This window comes from Canis lupus, chromosome 6, assembly GCF_011100685.1.
Source record: "Canis lupus familiaris isolate Mischka breed German Shepherd chromosome 6, alternate assembly UU_Cfam_GSD_1.0, whole genome shotgun sequence".
Lineage (NCBI taxonomy): Eukaryota > Metazoa > Chordata > Mammalia > Carnivora > Canidae > Canis > Canis lupus.
Genome location: NC_049227.1, coordinates 59367829 through 59377449, shown reverse-complemented (window position 1 = coordinate 59377449; position 9621 = coordinate 59367829).

Sequence of the window (9621 nt, the reverse complement as noted above, 5' to 3'; positions counted from 1 at the left end):
TGTCCCACAATGACATACCACTGCATACCCATTAGAATGGCTAAAATATATGTAAAAAACAAAATTGACAATACCAATCATTGACAAAGATGCAGAACAACTATGACTTTCACACAGTGCTGGTTGACTTGCACAATGATATAGTTGCTTTTGGAAACAAGTTGGTAGTTTCTTATAGAGTTAAACGTTACCCATATGAACCAGCAAACACATGTCCAGGTTTTTACCCTAGAAAACTGCACACTTATGCTCACACAAAAACTTGTACACTCATGTTTATAGTCGATAAAGATAAAGAACAGATTAGTAGTTCCCAGGAATTATGGGTGGGAGAGGGTTTGGCTACACAGGTGCAGCATAAGAGAATTTGAGGAGGGGAAAAGGGATGAAAATTGTCTACATCCTGATTGTGGTAACAGTTACACAAATCTATGCATGTTAAAAGGTCATAGAACTATATACCCAAAAAAGTAAAGTTAGCTGTATATAAATGTAACAGTAAAACCATGTTTTTAAGAAAATTCGGAAGCAAAGTTCAGTAAAAAAGTGAATGGTGTCAATGAATTCAATATAAAGATATTGATCACCTGTTTATGTATAAGGCACTGACTGGGGTAGGCAAAAAGGGAACCAGACCCTAGTGATAAAGGAGTTTTAGGAGCAGTCGCTTTGACATCTGCTAGAGCTAAGATTAAACCCCTGGTCTCTAATCTCTTATGAAATGTGTGTTCTTAGGGAGGTTCCCTAATGTCTTTGAACTTTAGTTTATGAGGATAATAAAACATTGAGTATAGACACAGTAAGAGGTTGAAAAATGATAACCATTATTATCCCCATAGTGTTGCTAATGCTAAAGCTGGTAATGTCAATAAAAAAATCATTTTTATGCTCTGTGGCACCTGGGTGGCTCAATTAAGCCTCCAACTCTTGGTTTTGGCTCAGGTCATGATCTTAGATTTGTGAGATCCAGTGAGCCTCCCACACCCACCCCTGTGTTGGGCTCCGCTCAGCAGGGAGTCTGCTTCTCTCCCTCGCCCTCTGCCCCTCCTCTGCTTGCATGTGTGCAAGCGTGCGCACACCGCTCTCTCTCTCTCTCTCAAATAAATAAATCATTTTTTTTAAATAATGGCTTTTAAAAAATGATGGCTTTACCTTCAAAATACACTCAGAATCTAACCAGTTTCAGTAGTGCCACCACTCTGATCCAAAAACCACCATCACTTCCCATGATAGCTTACTAACTGCTCTCTCTGCTCCCATCCTACAGCCTGCTCTCAACCGAGCCTCCAGAATGACCTCTTTAAAATATAAGTCAGATTATGTCATTCATCTGCTCAAAATGCTGTTGTGACTCCCTGTGTCACTCAGAGTAAAAGGAGACGTCCTCCCATGTCTTCAAAGATCCTGTGGCTCGGACACCATGTGCCACCCATATTATCTTCTATTGCTTCCCCCTCACTCATGCTTCTTCTTTTTTTTAAAAAAAGATTTATTTATTTGTGGGACGCCTGGGTGGCTCAGTGAGCATCTGCCTTCAGCTCAGGGTGTGATTCCAGGGTCCTGGGATCAAGTCCCACATTGGGCTCCCTGCATGGAGCCCGCTTCTCCCTCTGCCTGTCTCTGCCTCTCTCTCTCTGTGTGTCTCTCATGAATAAATAAATAAAATCTTTTTTAAAAGATTTATTTATTTGAGGGAGAGAGAGAGAGAGAGAGAGAGAAAGTGAGTGGGGGCAGGGAGTGTAGGGACAAAGGGAGAGGGAGAGAGACTCTCAAGCAGACTCCCTGCTGAGCATGCAGAGCCAGATGCCAGGCTTGATCCCATGACCTGGAGATCATGACCTGAGCTGAAACCAAGAGTCAGATGCTCAACTGACTGAGCCACCCAAGTGCCCCCACCCTTCTTCTTCCACACTGACCTGTTACCCTGACTTGAACACACACGGTCTCTATTAACAGCCTTTGCAGTGGCTCTCCCTCTGCCTCCATCGTTTCCCATGTGCCTGCATTGCTCACTTCCTTGCCTCCTTTGTGGCTTTGCTCAAATGTCACCTTCTCAAAAAGAAAAAAAAAAATAGGGTAGTATCCTAACTACTCTATTTAGAATTTCAACCTGTTCCACTTTCCCCAGCCCTAACAATCCCCCTTGTCTTGCCCAACTTTTCCTTTTCCATATGTCTCATCACCTTCTCTACAACAAAACCAAACACTGGCAGATGGTTCTTTCATAAATTGCTGGTGGGAGTGTAACTTGGTGCAACCACTTTGGAAATCTTTTAAAGATTTCAAAATATTTAAGTCTTCCAAATTTAATTAAAGATTTAAAAATCTTTAAACCCTTAAATGTAAAGAATATCTACTAGAGCTAAAAATACCCTACGCTTCTTCTGCATGTAAATCCAACAGAAAGGAATGCCAAAAGGTACATATTAAGAATGTTAAAAAACAGTTTTATTCATAATATCTTTCAACTGAAAACAACCCAAATATCCACAGTAGAGTGAATAAATAAATCATGATATTTTCCAGCAGTGGAATAATACACAGCAATAAAAAATGAATGATGATATTCTTAACAACATGAATGAATCACAGGCCTAATATTGAGCAAGAAACAAAGGGGAATATCGTATATGATTTATTTGATGTTCAAGAAAGGCAAAGGCTTTAATGATAAAATCAAAATGGAGCCACTTATTTCCCTAATGGGAAGGTAATCTAATCTCTCTATAAAATAATGATAATAATATCCATCTTGCGGGCTAACTGCAGGAAATGTATCTTTAACATCTAGCAACAGATCCTGGCACAGAGTATTGGCTAACTGAATGATAGTTTGTATTCATGTATTTCTTGATTTATAATAGTTTAGTAATTGACAAGTAAAAGATAGTTTTAGGATACCCAACACAAAAGTTTCAGTTGTATATACCATTAGTTGCCTCCTAATAGCCACTCCCTTTTTCTTCTTAATAATAGAATCTATATTTTTGTTCAGAAAAACCATATGCCCAGCCCAGAATGATGAAGCATGACTAAACCAACCATGAAACTCCCATGTTCCTTTGCCAGAGCCACCTTCTCAATTCCCCCTTACACCTAGGGATGTCCATGTACCCAGTTTGGGCCAATCAGACCTAGAGAGGAATTCTAGTAGGAAAATGTTTAGAAAAGGTTTGTCCTCCTTGCTAAAATGAGAAAGGCACATATTCTCTCAGTGCCCCTGCCCCCCATTTTCTGCCTCTGGATGAATGACGTGTAGAGCTGTGGCAACCATCTTGTGACCATGAAAATCATAGAGAAAAGGACAAATTGTCCCAACATATCAGAATTAGCAAATCACCTACCTTCAAAGTTTTCGTACTAAGAATTAATTACCATTATTATTTTAAGCTCTATTATTTAAGCCACTATTAGTTGAGTATTCTAGTACTCCAGCTGAAATCATTCCTGCGACTATTCCCTTATAGAATACAAGTATGCAAAAGAGAAAGCTTAAACTGATAATTAGGACATCTTACCATGCTCTCTTTAACCTGCCCAGGGTCTGAGCACAATCCACCCCCTTTCATGGTCCTTCCACGACTCTCCTCCTTGCCAATTTACTAAAATGCCTTTACTTTCTAAGGCAGACACCTTTCGATGACATATGAACACACTAATGAGGTCATCACTTTCCTAAGGAATGAAACTTAAAACATAGGAAAATTCTATTCGATTCCTGAATTTGTTGGAAGGTAAGCAACTGTTACCTGTTGGTGGTCACACACACTAACCTGCATTTGCCCACAAGCACCCCAATGCACCAATGCTGTAAATGTGCAAATGTGCTGTGAATAGGTGGCTCATCCAAACAGGACTCATTTCTCTTCGGCAGGACAGATTTATCTTGAAGTTAATGACATTCCATGGCCCTCATGTGCCCACATCTCTTTCTTTCAAGGGGGGGGGGGGCAATAAATGTGTTCACGTGGTAACATGCTTTTGTAAAATTTGGAAGTATGTTAGCCACAATTAGAGAAGACCTCTGTCTCTTTCCTCTCCAATTCATCCTCTGTTACACTTGCCCATCTGTAGGGTGGTGTTAGAGAGACCACGGGTTTAGGATTCAGCTAAGGGGAAGTTGAGTTGAAGATCCACAGAGTCTGTGTTAAGTAGGTTATATTTATGTGGTTTACTTTCACATCTAGTTAAGTTATTGCTAGCTATTCTGGTGCAGGAATGGCTTCTGGCCTCATTCCCACTGCCTGCTTTGGCAATGCCAGGGGTCATACTGCAATATGAACATGACCTATTGTACTGAGCATTAAAAGTATATGGGTATTGAAGAAGAAACAGGTTTCCAAAACAATGAAGCAAGAAGCTAGTCTGTGAAAAATTCTGCCAATCTTAAGATATGTACAATTATAAGCAGAGGATTTAATTCTCATACATGCCCGGTCAAAACAAAAATTCTGTCCTGCCAGGAACATACTGAGTAAGCACCGTATGCAGTAACAAGCCCACAATATTCTTTTATGTAAGTCACACAAAATAGAACTTATCAGAATTCTTGTGCTTGGGAGGCACAAAGCAACCCCAGTTCTATGGTAACTATGTTTGTTTATTTGTTTATTTTAAAAATCCAATATATTAGGGGTACTCGGCTGGCTCAAACAGTAGAGCATCTGATTCTTGATCTCAGGATCAGGAGTTCAAGCCCTGCACTGGGCATGGAAACTATTTTTAAAAATTAAAATTAATTTTTTAAAAAAGGTTAAATCCAATATCTTGGGTCCCATCCTGAATAGCAGTTTTAAACATAATGGGATAAAAAAGTACCCATAATTTTATGGGTAATTTTATGGCAAAGGGAGAAGGAGAGAGAGGATCGCAAGCACAGTCTGTGCTCAGCGTTTAGCCTAATGTGGGGCTCAATTCCACCACCCCGAGATTATGACCTGAGCCAAAACCAAGAGTCAGATGACAACCAACTCTGCCACCCAGGTGCCCCATGTAATCACATTATTCTTAATATTATATATGTTGCTTTGTTTATAAACATGTATAATGATTTTGAGTTTTGCTCAAAATTAATGGGCAATTTTTTGTCCATGCTCTCTATCACTGAAATAGATAAATCATTAAAAAAAAAAGAATAGTGTGATTACATAATCGAGTAGCTAATGCAATGTAGGGTTTTGGGGGGAGGGTTTTAGATTTTATTTATTCTGAGAGACACAGAGAGAGAAGCAGAGATGGGCAGAGGGAGAAGCAGGCTGTAGGGATTTTTTTTTAATGTGTTTTAATGATTCCTTTGTATGCCTTAATTCAATATAATCTTATATTCATTCAGAAATTTTGATCATATCAAAATTCAAAAGAAAGTACAGAGATATGTGTTAAAGACCATTTATTCATAAACGCACTATGTAATTTTTCTGGATTTTTGGTGTTTGTGGTACAGCCAGCATCATTAAAGCTTGTGATTTGTTATAATTTTTTCTCATTCTAAGTAAATATTTATTTTTATGGCCAGTTTTGTATTCCTAATTTTGCACTTACTTCCTTAAAGAGTGTCCCCTTGAAGTGTGAAATGTACTCAACCCAGAGCTAGTGCTGCTGGCCAAGTAACAGCTTTGATCAGTAAAGATTGCAAACATCATTTACCAATTTGGGGACTTTTCAAGCTTTGAAAGGGCAAGAATATTAAATGAGAAAAATCGAACTTACTTTATGGGACACCCTACATAGAATTTAAGTGACTGTAACCTGATGTTAAATAGAGCACTCTCTTCTATTTCTCCAGAGGGACTGATATTATAGCTCTCACTTACCAAAGTATTATATGAGACAGAGTGCTGTAAGAGGAATCTCAAAAAGAAAAAAAAAAAAAATCTGAGGTATACCTTCAAAAATTCAGGACATTTATCCAGGGACTTCTTTTGTACTTCAAGAATATAAAAAGTTTCTGGAGGGGCACCTGAGCAGCTCATCAGTTGAGCATCTGCCTTCAACTCATGGCCTGATCCCGGGGTCCTAGGATCGAGTTCCGCATCAGGCTCCCTGCAGAGAATCTGCTTCTCCCTCTCTCCCTCTGCTTCTCTGGTTCTCTGCCTCTCTGTGTGTGTCTCTCATGAATAAATAAATAAAATCTTTTTAAAAAGTATAAAAAATAAAAAATGAAAAGTTTTCGGAGAGTAAGAAGCAGGAGGGAGGATTCTGTTGGGAAGGATTTCTTGGGGGAAATTCATGCTGAGAACTTCAAGTCCTCCCCTCCCATGAGGAAATAAGAGATGGGATGCCTAAACCCCGCCCCCCTCAAGCCCTGGGGGACCTTCAACACCACCTCTTTGAGGGGCTGATGTGTGTAGCCTGGAGTTTGAGGAATGACGAGCTGCCCTGGAAAACATGCAGGGCGGGAGAGAGGCTGGTTAGCTGTGTGGGGGTGGTGGAGTCAAGGCAAGTGACTGCTTCACCTGGAAAATTACCCCATCTCCTCCTGTAGCAGGACGCAAGGGTGTACAAGGTCAAGGACCTGCCCTCCCCAGGCTGTCTTAGGGCCTGCCTAGAAGACCATCCACGGGAGGCGGTGGGGTTCCAAGAGTGAGTGGGTCTGCAGAAAAGGTGGGGGGCAGCCAGCCAAGGAAGGGGCATCAACACATCTCCAGAGAACCCAGCAGGGGGGCCCCCCACCGGGGTGCTTAAGAAACTGAGAATCTCAACTGTGAACAGAAGCCTGCTCAGCACAAAGCCAAGCAATGGCAGATAAAACAGAAGTAACACTGGTTCCTGCTTCTGTCTTTCCTTTCTCTGTGTGTGTTCCAGCCGTAGGGGGGAGCCCAAGGAAGGAAGAGGGCCAAAAAAAGAGAAACAAAGGGAGAATGTGGGCCACCAGCCACCAGTGGTGTTGTTTGACAAATGACAAATGGAAACTTGACAGTAAATAAAATTCAGAGTCTTAATTATTTCCAGGGCTGGGTATTCTTTTCTTTCTTTTCTTTTCTTTTTTTTTTTTTTTTTTTTAGATTTATCTTTTATTTATTTGACAGAGAGAGGGAATCTCAAGCAGACTCCACGCTGGATGGGAAGCTGGATGCAGGGCTCGATCTCATGACCTGAGCTGAAATCATGAGTCTGGTTCTCCACCGACTGAGCCACCCGGGTGCTCCACCAGGGCTGGGTATTCTAATGGGTGCATTAGACGGTGTTTGTGACTTCAATGCTGACAGGACCGACTATATATTGCCTACGAGTGAATCACATTTATCCAGGGCAGGGAACGATGACCATAGCAGATAAACTTCACAGGATCTGTAAGAACAAAAGTAAAAGCTGTTTTATCACTTTCTACAAGTCAAAACTACATTAACTTTTGCTACATTAACTTAAGAATAAGGAAATAGCGAGCAATAAATAGGAAGCAATAAATAACCTAAAGCTATAGTTGTGGCATTGATTGAACATCATTTTCTAATCCTTTCTTCAGAGAGCTTTACTGAAATCCATATACAGAAGTGGCCAAACCCCTGTGTCTGTCTTGTTCTTAATCTCTTTTTTTTTTTTTAAGATTTTATTTATTCATGAGAGACACAGAGAGAGAGAGGCAGAGACACAGGCAGAGGGAGAAGCAGGCTCCATGCAGGGAGCCTGATGTAAGACTGGATCCCCGGACCCCAAGATCACGCCCTGAGCCAAAGGCAGACGCTAAACCACTGAGCCACCTGGGCATCCCATTGTTCTTAATCTCAATCACTCATTCAACAAATACTGAATGAGACTTGACAAGTTTAGCTTCCTAAATGCTACTTTCGGTCTTGCCACTCCCCTACTCGGAGCCTTCTGTAACTCCCCACTGCTTACAGCAGTGATTTTCCAGGGGATGAACACGCCCCTGTGGGGAGAGGGGATACCAGTAGGGTAGAGCTTTAATTCTCCCTCAGCTCCCTCTCTTTTTATTCTGAGATATGCCTTGCGGTGGGGGGGGGGGGGGGGAGGGCTTTACCTCCCTCTGGCCTCATTGCCCTAAAAGCCACTGTGATGCATCAGAGGACTCATTTAATTTGCTCTCAGCAGAGCTCCTATCCTTTGTCCACTGAAATCACTTGGATAAAAAGGAAATAGAATTATATTTCATTTGGATTCAACTTACATCTTCTTTTATTTTTTTATTAAGCTGGGAATAGGATATTCTCTGTTGGCAGCAGCCCAGCGATAATCATTTTAGCTCAGATGGCTTCTCTAATGCTATATCCTGGGGAAGAAAAGCTTATGGGGCTTTCATGACAGCCTTTTATCTCTAGGGGCTCTTTAGTCTCTGCCTCTTGCACCTGGCCTGACAGAAGGTTTGGAGGCTTTGGGGGTCAAAGTGGTTTGGTTAGGAGAGAGCGGATGGGGCAGCAGTTACAGAGGTCTGACCTGCACCCAGCTTGGAGAATATCCTTGCCATTCACACCTTTACGTGAATTGCTCTAAGACAATAGCCCGCTGCACTCCCTCCTCTGTGGTCTCCAGGACACCTTGTCTGGGAAGGTTTTAAAACTAATTTTTTCCATTGAGTATGATTATCCTGTTGCCCCTTATTCTATATCCCACTGGAAAGGCTAAAAATAATTAATGTTGGAAAACATGTTCAAAATTCAGGTGTTGGAAGATTAGATTGACACTTGTATTCTATGGTCTCTTTTTCTATTCCTTCATTTTTGGTGTCTTTTATGCTCAATACCATCATTACTCACTATGTGCTGGACATCAGCGATTAAACAAATCAACAAGAAAGATGGGGTGTCTGGGTGGCTCAGTTGGTTAAGCATGTGACTCTTGACTTCGGCTCAGGTCATGATCTTAGGGGCATGGGATCCAGCCCTTCAATGGGGCTCTGGGCTCAGTCAGAAGTCGGCTTGAGATCCTTCCTCTCCCTGCTCCCCTTCCACAACTTGGGCCGGCTCTCTCTCTCTCTCCTCTCTTTCCCTCCCTCTCTGTCTCTTTCAAATAAATAAATCTTTAAAAAAATCAATAAGAGAGAGGCCAGGGGGAGGGGCCTTTGGAAAGGAGGAGGCGTGGGGGGATTTGGCCTGACCATAATCTTCAGCAGCCACCCCCAAACCATCCCATTAACATCAGGATGATGATGATAATAGTATATGAAAAGTGTGAAATCTTATGAAAAGAGTGCAAATGCCATCCTCGTGGATCTAAGCCTGTATTCTCAAAACATAAGCTGATGAAAATGCAGCTTCAAGAAAAGATTTAGACCTTTCTTCCCATCAGATTTGTAAAGCTGCCACAAGAGAAGCTTATGCTCTGTTGGAGTCAGAAACGGATGTGTGCACAATCAAATAAATTACTAGAGGGTCAAGGCTATAATGGAGCATTGTGTTTTCCTAATGACCCTTTCCGGGGTAGGCAGAGAGTGCTCATTTTCTTCTTGTAAGCAGCAATCTGGCCCCAAGAGAGAATCCTCTCCCAAATACCTGGTCAGCACCAATGTCTTGATACTTCCAAGGGGTGTCCTCCTGCACTTTGACCTCCCTTAAGAGGCCATGAAGAAAATTTTCCTTGTATCCCTGAACCCATTGCCATTGCTTACTGAGTGCCTTCCCAGGAGGTCCTGCCCTGAGCCATCAAAGTCAGTCATGGGTGGAA